Source organism: Pan paniscus, chromosome 1 (assembly GCF_029289425.2).
Source record: "Pan paniscus chromosome 1, NHGRI_mPanPan1-v2.0_pri, whole genome shotgun sequence".
Lineage (NCBI taxonomy): Eukaryota > Metazoa > Chordata > Mammalia > Primates > Hominidae > Pan > Pan paniscus.
The window spans coordinates 80,700,700-80,714,038 of record NC_073249.2 but is presented as its reverse complement, the minus strand read 5'-3'; the positions used below and the strand labels follow the sequence as shown (position 1 = coordinate 80,714,038).

Sequence of the window (13,339 nt, the reverse complement as noted above, 5' to 3'; positions counted from 1 at the left end):
TGAGATCTTTCTGACAGACCTTTCTGACTCCACCAAAAGGAGTTTGAGACCCTTACTTCCAGGAGAAATGGGGTCAACTAGGTGGAATGGGACATTATTGGCTGGCATTCATAAAGTCCAACCTGTTCATTCCAATAGAATAAAATTGAACTTCTAGCTCTAAGGGAGGAAACCACCCCTCATATTGTCTTATGCCCAATTTCTGCCTCCAAAGAAAGAAAAAGTGAAAACTAAAAGGCAGAAATGAAATCCACAAGCAGACAGCCTGGCGCCACACCCTGGGCCTGGTAGTTAAAGATCGACCCCTGACCTAATCAGTTATGCTATCTATAGATTACAGACATTGTATAGAAAAGCACTGTGAAAATCCCTATCCTGTTTTGTTTCGATCTAATTATCGGTGCCTGCAGCCCCCAGTCATGTACCCCCTGCTTGCTCAATCAATCATGACCCTCTCACGCGCACCCCCTTAGAGTTGTGAGCCCTTAAAAGGGACAGGAATTGCTCACTCGGGAAGCTCAGCTCTTGAGACAGGAGTCTTGCCGATGCCCCTGGCCAAATAAACCCCTTCCTTCTTTAACTCGGTGTCTGAGGAGTTTTGTCTGTGGGTGGTCCTGCTACAGCTCAAGATGAAAGGCTCAGACTCTGAATTCTGCCATGCCAGCCTGCAATCTCAGAGGCATTTAAGCCTGAGAACCTAGGATTTCTCTACATAAGTTCTGTGGAACCCTGTTTTCCTTCCTATTCCATGCTTTGTATCAAAAAGGGGAAGTATGACATGGGGACAGGCCCCACCCACGGTAATTTCAAAGTCTGGGAAATTACCATGGTATCCAGGGATCCCAGTGTTTGCACAAGTTTACTGCCAATGATAGAAGCATAGGAGAGCAGGAACAAGCCACCCTGGCTGGCTGTTCTATTCAGGTGCCTAGAATAATCCTGTGGGAAGAAATAACACTGTGTAAGCAGAATGTCATTATTCTTGCTCACCTCTTTGCTTGGCCAACCCTCATTAATGACTCCTAAGTTATCCTTCCAATCCTCATCCCTCGATCAGATTGAATTCTGGGTGTGATGTGCCAATTAGAAATCCAAAGCGGAGGTTATATGCATTTCGAGTGATTGTGCTGGTGTACTCTTTCTACCATCCCTACTATATTTTAAAGTCCTTGAGGGCAGAGGCCATCCACACGTCTTTGAAGCCACCACATCTATCACAGTGTTAGGCATGGAATACATACTCAATAAAGATGTACTTATTTTGACTGTGTGTCACTTTGGTTATATCACTGAGGAAGTTGGGTGGGAAACTGAGTCAAATCTGAAGGTTTCACAATTACTTCAATCAGAACTTCCTTTTAAAACATTGGTTCATCAAGTTCTCTTTTGAAGGGCAATTTATTATATTAATAGTGCTAATCCTGATATTGTAAATCACATACTTGACATAGCATCGTTTACAGTCAGGCACACTTCTTTCAAAAGCCTGGTGATATCACAGGAAATCAAATATTCCTCCCTTATCACTCTGCATGCAAGCATTCTTTCCTGCACTCTAGAAATGAAATTACATAGTTTTTATTAAATGGAAGCAGGGTAGGGGAGCTGCCATTGCGAGGTTGACTTCCCACCGCATTTGGAATAAAATCCAAAGTCCAAATCCTTTCCACAGCCCCTGCCAACCTCTCCAACCTCTCCAATCTCATTTTCTTTTCTTTCTTTCTTTTTCTTTTTATTTATTTATTTATTTTTTTTGTTACAGGGTCTCACAATGTCACCCAGGCTGGAGTGCAGCAGCAAGATCATAGCTCACTGCAACCTCAACTTCCCAAGCTCAAGCAGTCCTCCCACCTCATCTCAGCCTCCCAAGTAGCTGAGACTACAGGCATGTGCTACCACGGCCAGATAATTTTTGTATTTTTTGTAGAAATGGGGTCTCAATATGATGCCCAAGCTGGTCTCGAACTCCTGGACTCAAGGGATCTTCCTGCCTCAGCTTCCCAAAGTGCTGGGATTACAGGTGTGAGCCACCACACCCAGACCCAGTCTCCTTTTCTAATTCTCTCCTTCCCCTCAATATTCCAGCCATATGCCCTGTCTTTTAATTCTTTGAACACTCAAGTCTCTTCTTACCACCGTGTCTCAAAGTACAGTGTATACCTCTCCTAGAAAGATTTTTCACAACTGATTCCTTGATCCTCAGGTCTTGTTTTAATGTGACCTCCTTCCTTGACTGCAAAAGTACAGTAGGTTTGCCCCTCCACGCTTTGCCTCTTATTATCCAGTTTTTGTCCTTTGAAGCACTTATTCAAATTTATAATGGAATATTTTGTCACCTTCTCTGTCTTTTTCAGACTATGAACTCCTGAGAGCAGAGATGTTTATCTTGTTCATGACAGCATCTCTAGTGTCTATCACAGAGCATAGCACCAAGTAGGACCAAGTAGGACCTGAATAAACATTTTGTGTTTTTTTGAGACAGCATCTCACTCCATCATCCAGGCACAATCTCGGCTCACTGCAACCTCCGCCTCCCAGGTTCAAGCAATTCTCATGCCTCAGCCTCCTGAGTAGTAGTTAATAAATATTTTTTTAATGAATGAATGATCAAAGGCTTTTAGAGAGATTTATCTTTTGCTCTCTGACTTTCTTTCCTATTTGACCATTTTAGATTCTTCCTGGAGACTGAGGAGCATTGTCTTCTATTCAGAAGATTCTTCTAGGGAATATAGATAAATTGGTTTGGTGGGGATGGTGGGAAGGTAGTTGGGTAGTTAATTGGCTCCTACCTACAGGATAAGGTATGAAATATACCAAGAATGAAGAAAAATGTGTAGAATGCAGGTTGGAGGTCACACTGAATTCAAGAACTCAGTTGCAGGGAGTAGAAATCTATCTTTACAATCTAAAGGAACTACTCATTTTGGAGCTGTCCATAGCTTTGTAGGTGAAAGATTATAACCCCTATCAAATGTAGGTCATATGCCATCCCAGGGTAAGACTTATCGTGGGTTGTATCATTTTGAAAAGATTACTTAGGATTTGCCTAGCAGAAGAGAGTTCCTGGGTCCCTCAGGAGGAAAATATGATGCAGACCAGGAACTGCCTTCCCCATACTCCTCAGTCTATCTGAGCCCAAAGCAGGGTACCAAGGAGCCCCCTCTGGCATTCAGTGGGTGTTGCTGATGATGACCTTTTTTAGATAGCATGATTGGGGAGATTGGCCTCCTAGTCTGATTTTAACTTTCCATGGAATTCTAACATGGTAGTATTCACTAACTTTCAATGGAATCCTAACACAAGGTGTTCCACTACCAAATGTCCCAAATAAACCTCAGCTCAGCACGTGGGACAGAAGAAAGCTGCCACCCTACCACAATTTACTTTCCCTCTAAGATTCCTATTTTCTTTATTTTTTCTTTCTTTCTTTCTTTCTTTCTTTCTTTCTTTCTTTCTTTCTTTCTTTCTCTCTCTCTCTCTCTCCCTCTTTCTTTCTTCCTTTCTTTCTCTTTCCTTATTTTTAAATTTGAGACCGGGTCTGCTTGGTCACCCGGGCTGGAGTTCAGTGATGTCATCAGAGCTCACTGCAGTCTCAAACTCCTGGGCTCAAGTCATCCACCCACCTCAGCCTCCCGAGTAGCTGGGTCTGCAGTTTCTCACCACCATACCCAGCTACCTTTTTTTCTTTGAAATGGGCTTCTAGGCATGTTGCCCAGGCTGGCCTCAAGCTCAGATTCCTATTCTCGATGGTTTTAGCTACTGCACAGTTGTCTGGCAGTGATATCACTGGGCTCTGTGGCTTCTAGCAGTGCTGAGGGAATATTCACGCAACTTAACCCACTCCCTGCTCCATATCACTGTCCCATAGTAAGCTAGCAATTCATTGTTATCACAGATCTTCTGCCTAAAGATCCTAGCTCTTCCATATCTAGACCTATTACAGGTAAGATTGATGAATAAATGCTTCATTAATCTCTTACCTTTCATACTAACCTGTGATCTTGTGGAAATTGCTCCAACTCTAGATGCTTCAGTCTCCTTATCTGTAAAATAGAGATAATATTAGCATCTACCTCACAGGATTAATTACTAAGTGAGCTATTATATAGAAAGCATATAGATGTGTTTAATAATAATTAATCCTTAATAAATGTTAGCTGATTACAACTAGTAGTATTGTATCATTTTTTCACAGTGAGCTCCTAGAAGGGAAAGAATTGAATTCATCCATTCCTATGTCTTAGGGGCCTGATTCACACTTGACAGACTGAAGAGCTCAACATATATAAGTTTAATTGAATTAAACTCCTCTGACATTTATTGTCTGCTCCATTCATATGCTGCTTGTCACCTAGTTGCTTTCTCTGACTTTTAGTGTGCAAATCATATAACTCCAACTGAGCTATTGTTTCCTAGAAGTACAGGATAGCTCATTCACCTTTGTGTGTCTTACACCAACTGGCTCATAGTAGGTGCTTAGTAACTCTTCACAGCCTTAAACTGACTACAGTTCTGAATCCTGATAACAAGGATTCTATCATATAGAATATGTGTAACAGCAGCTGGCATACATGCATTTTTACTCCAATAATACTATAACTTAGCAGTGGGAGGAGATGTCTAAAGCATCAAGGTGCCAAATTGGGACTGACATACAGTGGTGGGGTTGGGGAGGGATTGCCTAAAGGCTGGACTGTACAGTAGACTGTATGTTCCTTGTGGGCAAAGACCATGTTTCCTTCTTTCTCAAGCATCTTGCCTGACATACTGTATGCACCCAGTGACTGTCAGTCCAATTAATGAATTTATTTGTGTTTGAAATCCCAACAGAGGCAGCTCTCATTGCTCCCTAGTGTCAGATGTGTGCTTGCCAGCATGCCCCTACACCTGGGTACAGTGCTCATTTCTCACCCTACTCTCAGTATTACACACTCTCCATCCCTGGCTAGTGTCACACGCATCCATGTGAAGAGACCACCAAACAGGCTTTGTGTGAGCAACAAGTCTGTTTATTTCACCTGGGTGCAGTGGGGGCTGAGTCTGAAAAGAGAGTCAGCAAAGGGTGGTGGGATTATCATTAGTTCTTATAGGTTTTGGGATGGGCGGTGGAGTTAGGAGCAATGTTTTGCGGACAGGGTGGTGGATCTCAAAGTACATTCTCAAGAGTGGGGAGAATTACAAAGAATCTTCTTAAGGATGGGGGAGATTACAAAGTACATTGATAGTTAGGGTGGGCAGAAACAAATCACAATGGTGGAATGTCATCAGTTAAGGCTATTTCCACTTCTTTTGTGGATCTTCAGTTGCTTCAGTCCATCTGGATGCATACGTGCAGGTCACAGGGGATATGATGCCTTAGCTTGGGCTCAGAGGCCTGACACCTAGATCTTTACCTCAATCTCAAGTTGGCAAGATGAGTGTCACACTTTGACATCATGTTTGTGCAAAAATTGCTGCAATCAACTAATGCCTACCTGGCTTGAATCTCTTCTTGGTATCCAGAAAATCATCAGCAATGAATCCTGTCTCCTGTCACATGGAAAGAGATCTTTCTTTGCTACCTATTGAATGTGTTCTCTTTTTGAACCAGCTCAATCTTAGGAAATAGTTTTCTCATCAGTAGCATGTTTTTGAAGAACATTAGCAGAGAAGCTTCTTCAGGAGACAGACCAGCCAGAACTGCTAGTCAAACATGGCTGCCTTCTTTCTTTTTTCATATGTGAGAAAGGAAGTATTTTGACTCGGTGCTATGGTTTGGATGTTTGTTGCTTCCAAACATCACATTAAAATTTGAACATCAGTATTAGAAGTGGAGCCTAATGGAAGGTGTTTTGGTCATGGGGGTGGATCCCTCATGAATACAGCAATGCCCTCCCTAGGAGGCGAGTGAGTTCTCACTCTATTTGTTCCCATGAGAGCTGGTTGTTAAAAAGAGCCTGGCACCACCAACCTTTCTTTTGCTTCCTCTCTCACCATGTGATTTCTGCACATGCTGGCTCCCTTTCATTTTCCACCATGAGTGGAAGCCCCCTGGGGCCCTCACTAGATGCAAATGCCCAATCTTGAGCTCTATAGCCATCAGAATTGTGATCCAAATAAACCTTTTTTCTTTATAAACTACCTAGTTTCTGATATTCCTTTCAGCAACACAAAATGGACCAAGACACTCAGCTTCCCAGGCAACAGCAACTTTCCAAAGTCTGTGGAAGATAATTTGGGTAGCAAATGATAGAAGATCTAACCAAGAGTAGCTTAAACAATAAGGACATTTATTATTGTGTATAACATGAAGTGTGGAGGTAGAGCAATTTCAAGGTGGATTAATTCACTGACACAGACACAGTATGGATCTAGCTCAGCTATTCTGCAGTTTTCCTCCACAGTCTCAAGATCTGCTGTGGGTCAGGTCTCACATGCTATCAACAATCTTCAGAGGCAGAAAAAGAGAATGTCCCAATCTTGTGTCCCTCTACCAGATATCCCCTTATCTTTCCTTGTCAAGAATCAGCATAGTCTATCCCTAATTAAACAATCACCAGACAAGGAAAGACCACCATAAATTGGTGAAGATTTACCTTCTATGGTTGGGTAGAGACTAAATTCTTAAAAAGAACATGACCCCTCAGAGGAGGGTTACTAAAATCAGGGTTTTGATAGCAAGGTAAAAAGGGGGAAATAACTCCCTGGTGGGCAACCAACAGTGTCTGCAACAGAGAAGGTTGGACCTCTAAGTAGTAAGTAATGAGTAAAATTACTCCAATTTTATGCTTAGGAGAATCAAGCCAATGTAAGACAAGGACCCTTCTTACTCAGAGCTACAATCTGGTTTCAGAGATAAAGCCTTTTCAGAAGCATTAGCTCAAGATGATTTTACAATCATTACCCATATAGGCTGCAATAGAAGCAAAGCACTACCAAAATCTTCTAGTATAGCAAATGTTCAAGTAGGCTCACTAATGCAAAGCAAACAAAATCTTCTTGTAATGCTAGGTCACAAGGTTTGTACACATCCTAATCCAGATAAATATCAAGAGTGAAATGGTAATATTTGGCCTCAGTTTCAATCTCTGTTACAAAATTGACCAATGCCTTCCTCTGGAGAATACAGTATTTTTTTTTATGGACCAAAACACACAATTCACAACTTCCCTGGAGACTCTGCTAAGGTTTTATAAAGATTTAGTTTTTTCTTTTTCTTTTTTTTTTTTAACTTGAAAACATCTAATTCCTTGTGAAAGAAATAGAAAAATAGGTAGGAGAACTGTTTGACCCTGAAGACATGCCAATAAGTTTCCCTCGCCAAGATTTATATTAAACACAAAATTTGATGATCAAATTGTTGCTACACTTGTGACTCATTATTCATTTACTTAACCTTAGGCTGGCCATTCTCTCTCCCATTCATGCTCTCTGAGGTCTGGCAGGACCAGAGGTGCTAAAAGCTCAGGTCTCCACTGCTTAGTATTCTCAGAATGGCCAAAAGGGAGTCATTTGGGCTGAATTATGTTCCCTCTAAGAGTCACCTGCTGATGATCTAACCACTGGGACCTCAGAATGTGGCTGTATTTGGAGCTCGGGTCCTTTAAAAGGTGATTGAGTTAAAATGAGGTCATTAGGGTGGGCCCTAATCCATTTTGACTATTGTCCTTATAAGAAGAGGAAATTTGGACACAAAAAGAGATACCAGGGGCACACAAAGGAGAGACCATCTGAGGACATAGCAAGAAGGCAATGATCTGCAAGTCAAGAAGAGACGCCTCAGGAGAAACCAACCCTGAAGACATCTGGATCTTGGACTTCCAGCCTGCAATACTGTAAGACCATAAATTCCTGTTGTTTAAGCCAACCAGGCTGTGTATTTTGTTATGGCAGCTCCAGAAAATGAACACAGGCAGCAAGGGGGCATAACCTCAGGGAGCGTCCTTTGATTTCTCTACCTCCTCCACCCCAGGAAGTCCTCTCCATTTAGTCCTACCTTTACACTGCAGCTGGCCTTCCGCCAGCTGCGGGGCCCTCCGCCCATGATGAATGCAAACTGACACTCAGATTCCTCAGCGATGAACGCTGAACAATGTCCACATTACAAAATCTCTTCCTTCCCTGGCTGTGCTTCTCTCCAGAGAAGACTAGGGTGTGTTCTGGACTAAGGCCACAGACGCAAATTTTCCCTAGAAGAGCCTGGAAAAGAAGCAGTAAGTCACGGAGCTGCAGTTAAGTTATAAGAAAACTCACCTGAAAAAACAGCCAGGGGTTTTCACAGGGCAGGCCAATTACGTAAAGCACGTCTCCACTGTGTGTTGTCTTAAGATAATGAGGCTCCTGACCATCAGCAAGAGCTGGCTGGAAGCAGAGGGATCAGGTAAGTAAACCTTCAGGAGGACTGAGTTTCAAATGTGGGTCCCTGCCAGACAGGGATTGTATGTCCTCAAGTAGATGTCTCTCCCTGTGACCCACAATATCAGCAGCATGTGGCCCTTTTCCAGGGAGGAGAAGTGGAAATACCCACCTATAGTTAGGAACTGGGGATTACTATGAGAGAAGGGAGGAAGAAACACAGCGTCTAAAAATTAGCAGACTACCAAACTTAAAAGTCCTGCTCCACCATTTATTTACTAACTACACAGCTTGAACACATTTTTCAACATCTCTAAACCACCATCCACTCATTTTAAAAAATGAGAATACTAGTACCTATCTCAACAAACTGTTGGGTGGAATTAAATAAGATATTATAGTAAAACTAGCAGATTATAGGGTATATAGGCAAGTGAATAGCAGCAGCAACAACAGCAATAGGGTTGGTAGTTATTAATAAAACGAATGACCAAGCAAGATTTAGCATTTCAAGTGCTCTGACACAGGGCTGAGCTCTGCACTTCTTGGTGATAATAGAAGTAGAAAGGAGGAAGTCGAGATGTGGGTGAGGAAGCTGGGCCAGGTCAGAAGGTCCTTCCGGAGTGGAGGAATGTTGAGTGGAGCCAGGGTTAGATAAGATCTTGAGATAGAGGGGGAGGTTGTAGGGAAACCTTCCTGTGGTATGGAAGTTTCTCCCCTCTTTTAGTTTAGTATGTTAATGAAATGAGTTAATGCTCTCCCCACTAGAAACAGTCAAGTTACTTCATCTTAGAAATAATCTCCCCCAGGAACTATCACACTTAAAATCATAACAACAAAACTACCTCAGACACATCCCAGGGCAATAGTCCAAGGGACAGAACTCTCAAAAGTACTAGAGCCTGCTATTTTGAGTAGATTGAAAAGTAAGAGCCCCTCTAAATGAGGTCAACAATCAGGCCCCATGTCTCAGAGCTCTTCTAGCCAAGAAAGTCCATCTGGAAAGCAAGCAACCCAGAGAAACCAAACCACCCAGACACACACTGACCAGCCCAGCATCAGCAGTGTGCTTGGTTTCTTCTCAGACTGAAAGCTGGACTAGGGAGACAAGTGCTAGAAAATGAAGCATAAAGCATGAAGGGTATTTTTTTTCTCCATTAAAAGAACATTCACACGGTCCCTAGTGTCTACAAAAGTTAGCAGCTGTCAGTAAAGAAATGATTATCCAACAACAAAAAAATTACAGTGAAACTGTTTACTAGGGAAAAAATTCAAATTTGAACCTCATTATAAATCTGTATAAAATTATCTCCATACGGATTAAGGATTTAACATTTCTATAAAGGAAGAAAAGGAAGAGAAGGAGGAGGAAAAGGAAGAGGAGGGGCAGGAGGAGGGAGAGGGGCATAAACAAGCAAGAAGAAAATATAAGTGTACATTTAACCTATCTTGAGGTGCTGTGGCAATTTTAAAATATGGCCACAGATTCTGTGCTATCTCCCATGACACCCACTTGAATGTGAGTAGGCTTGAGACTGCATTCACCAACAGAGTAGCTGATGTCCAAGGCTTTGTCATAAAAGGGCTTACAGCTTCCTCTTTGTTTCCTAGAACACTTGCTTTTGGAGCCCTGGGCTGCCATGTAAAGGTTCTAACTACCACAAGATCACTGGATGAGCTGCATACAAGCACTCTGTAGGGCATTTCTGCTGAGCCTAGCCTTCCAGCAATTCTTACCAAGTCTCCAGACACATGAACTACACCATCTTGGACTCTCCAAATCAGCCCATCCACCAGCTAATTAACATTGAATGACTTCTGTCAACACCATGCATAATGCAGAAAACCCACCAGCTGAGCCCTGCCCAAATCCTTGACCTAAAAAAAATTATAAAATACAATAAAACAGCTGTTGTTTTAAGCTATTAAGTTTTGAGGTCACTTGATATGCAGTGACAGATAAAACTGGACTGGTAGGGAAGGACCTTCTAAGCACAAAAGTTCATTAGGAATCCAAGGAAAGAATAATAGATTTGAAATTGTAAACTGCTCTATTTCAAAAGTAATCATCACATACAAAATTAAAAGACAATGACAAACTTGAAAAACATCCTTGTAACAGATTTAACAAACAAGAAGAAAAGCACAATAGGAAAAAAAAATGTACAAATAACAAAGAGCAGTTATCAGAAAAAAATTAAGACAAAAAGAGAAATGCTATTTAATTTTTAGTGGCAATTACTGGTAAAATAAATATAAATTAGATAATATGATACCTATTTGGCTTTAAATTTGTGAAGATTTTTTTAAATGATAACACTCAATACCTGCAAGACTGCAGTGTAGCAGGGATTTACATACCACTGATGAGAATGTAAATTGGTAATCTTTCTGGAGAATAATCCAATTATATAAATCAAAAGCCTTAAATGCCTTTTGCTCAAGTAATCCCAGTTCTAAAAATTAATGAGACATGTGGCCAAATATTTCTTACATTCTCATCACAGCACTATGTATGATACTGAGAAGTCATAAACAACAAAACATTTAACAGTAGAACTGTTGCTAAATTTCACATAATGGAATACAATGAAGCTATCAAAAGTCACACTCTCACCAAAATATTCATTGCCAGGGGAATATATTTATGATATAACTAAAGTGGAAAAAAGTAGTTAAAAGTTTGCAAAAAGAATAGCCACAGTATCATTTATATACATGATAGACAGACTTAAAAAATGAATGGAAGGAGCACACTAAAATATTAACAGTAGTCTCTGGAAAAATGGTTTAAGTATTATTTCCTTCTTTCTCTTTGTGTTTTCCTAATTTCCCAACAGGAAACCATATTAATTTTATAATCAGAAAAGCAGTTTTCTTTTGAGTTAATTTTTTTTTAGTTTCACAGTACTCCAACAAACTTGAACACAGCATTTCAAGCACTAAAGTTTTCCCAGAAGCCAGGAGTGCTCCCTCAAGAGACCTGCTGTGATCTGTTTTAGAAGTGTCTGACTTCTAAGCCATGCCGCATGGATCCCCAGGCTCCAACATTATCTCTCTATTATCCCTCCCTTTTTCCCACCATACCTCCTGACCACATCACCACACACAAGTAAAGATTCTTATTCCTTCAATGCCCTCCTGTTAGCATAGAAATCACAAAAAGTCACCCTTAGGCCAAATGGGGTCTATAGATCTCTTTTCTTTGATGCCCCTTTCCAAAATGTGTTAATTTTCTTTTTATTAGTTGTCAGTATTAAAAAATGAAGAGAGATTTTTGCCTCCAGGAAGATGGAATAGACATACTTTTTCCCTATTCCTCTCACTGAAGGCAACAAAAAATTCTGGACATTATTTATAAAATATAAATGGCTCCAAAATGTAAAGAGAAGAAGCCGGATTAGATAGAGACTGAGGACCTGAGAAACAGCAAATTAGTGAGTTCCATGGGTTTTCTTTTTGACTCATACATCCCAGACTTAGAACTGAAGAAGCCCACAACCCAGAAACACCAACTGGAGCAGACAAAAATAGTGCCAAGAAAAGTGTGCTATCCCTAGCTGGAAAAACAGGGAAAAAGCAACCTAGCAAAACAGAAAACTTTCAGACCATAACTGCTCTACTCCAAACAAACACTAGAGGAGTGGTGAGGGGAAACGTGGCCCCACTTCACCCACAACAGCAAAGCCCACTACGGAACTTCAACTTCCACCATCAGGAGGCTATATCACAAGGCACTCCAACCACCTGACCGGGGTGGTGTCAGTGAAAGCCGAGGAACGAACCAGGACTTTCATCTACTATGACCAGTAGGCAGCTCTAACCTTCCCCAACGTGGGGAGCCTGGAGTTTCACCACTACGCAGCAGTAATGAGGCACATCTCTCATTCTCCAATAGGAAGGTGTGAGAGGAGGCCTCATAGAGTATAAGAACTTTCACTCCTAGCCAGCAGTAATGAAGACACCCCCACCACTGAAGTCCCCATCCCACCAGCAGTAATAAGGAGTTTTTTGAACTCTTACCACCTGTCAACAAAGGCCAAGTGGTAAGCCTGGACTTCTACCCCAACCTGAAAGTTATAAGGTGGCAGGCCCCTCTTACCCTGCTGGAATGGTGTCAGAGGAGACCAGCTAAAAGAGTAGATTTACAGAACATTTAGAGCCTAATAACATAAATGTAAAATGTACAGGTTTCAATAAAAAGTCAGTCATCATCCCAAGAACCAGGAAGCTGCTCTCAAACTGAATGAAATAAGTCCTACGATAGGTGCCAACACTGAGATAACAGAGATATTAAATTTATCTAACAGAGATTTTAAAGCAGCCCATGATGAAAATGCTTCAACAAGCAGTTATAAACCTGCTTGAAACAAATAGAAAAATTGCCTCAGCAAATAAATGTAAAATGTCAGCAGGGAAATAGAAGATGTAAAAAAAAGAACCAAGTGGAAAATTTAAAACTAAAAGATTGTTTTGTTTTGTTTTGAGACAGGATCTCACTTTGGTGACCAGGCTGGAGTGCAGAGGTGTGATCACAGCTTACTGCAGCCTTGATCTCCTGGGCTCAAATGATCCTCTGCCTCAGCCTCTAGAGTAGCTGGGACTACAGGTATGTGCCACCATGCCTGGCTAATTTTTTTATTTTTTTTCTTTTGCAGAGATGGGGAATCTCACTGTGTTGACCAGGCTGGTTTCCAACTCCTGGCCTCAAGCCATTTCCCACACCTTGGCCTCCCAAAGTGCTTGGATTACAGGTGTGAGCCACTTTGTCCAGCCCAGAACTAAAAGGTATTAGCTTTTAAATCAAGATTTGAAAGCTCAATATATGGACTTCTATTAGTTCCTATTGCCCCCGTGACAAATTATCACAAATACAGTCAGTTAAAACAATACAAATTTATTATCTTATAGCTCTGGAGGTCAGAATTCTGAAATGGGTTTTGCTGGGCTAAAATCAAGATGAGTCAGGGCTGTATTATCTTATAGAAGCTCTAGGGAATAATCT

At 41.3% G+C, this 13,339-nt stretch overlaps 1 protein-coding gene across 1 annotated transcript in view; it reads right to left on the bottom strand.

Moving 5' to 3' along the window:
• DPT (dermatopontin) overlaps positions 1–13,339 on the bottom strand; it is a 407,189-nt gene that overhangs the window by 355,822 nt on the left and 38,028 nt on the right. The window contains exons 2-4 of the mRNA XM_055111860.2: positions 8,233–8,340; positions 3,981–4,043; positions 826–939 (exon numbers count right to left, since the gene is read on the bottom strand). The gene's annotated coding sequence lies outside the window, so the exon portion shown is untranslated. The remainder of the gene's footprint in view (positions 1–825; positions 940–3,980; positions 4,044–8,232; positions 8,341–13,339) is intronic.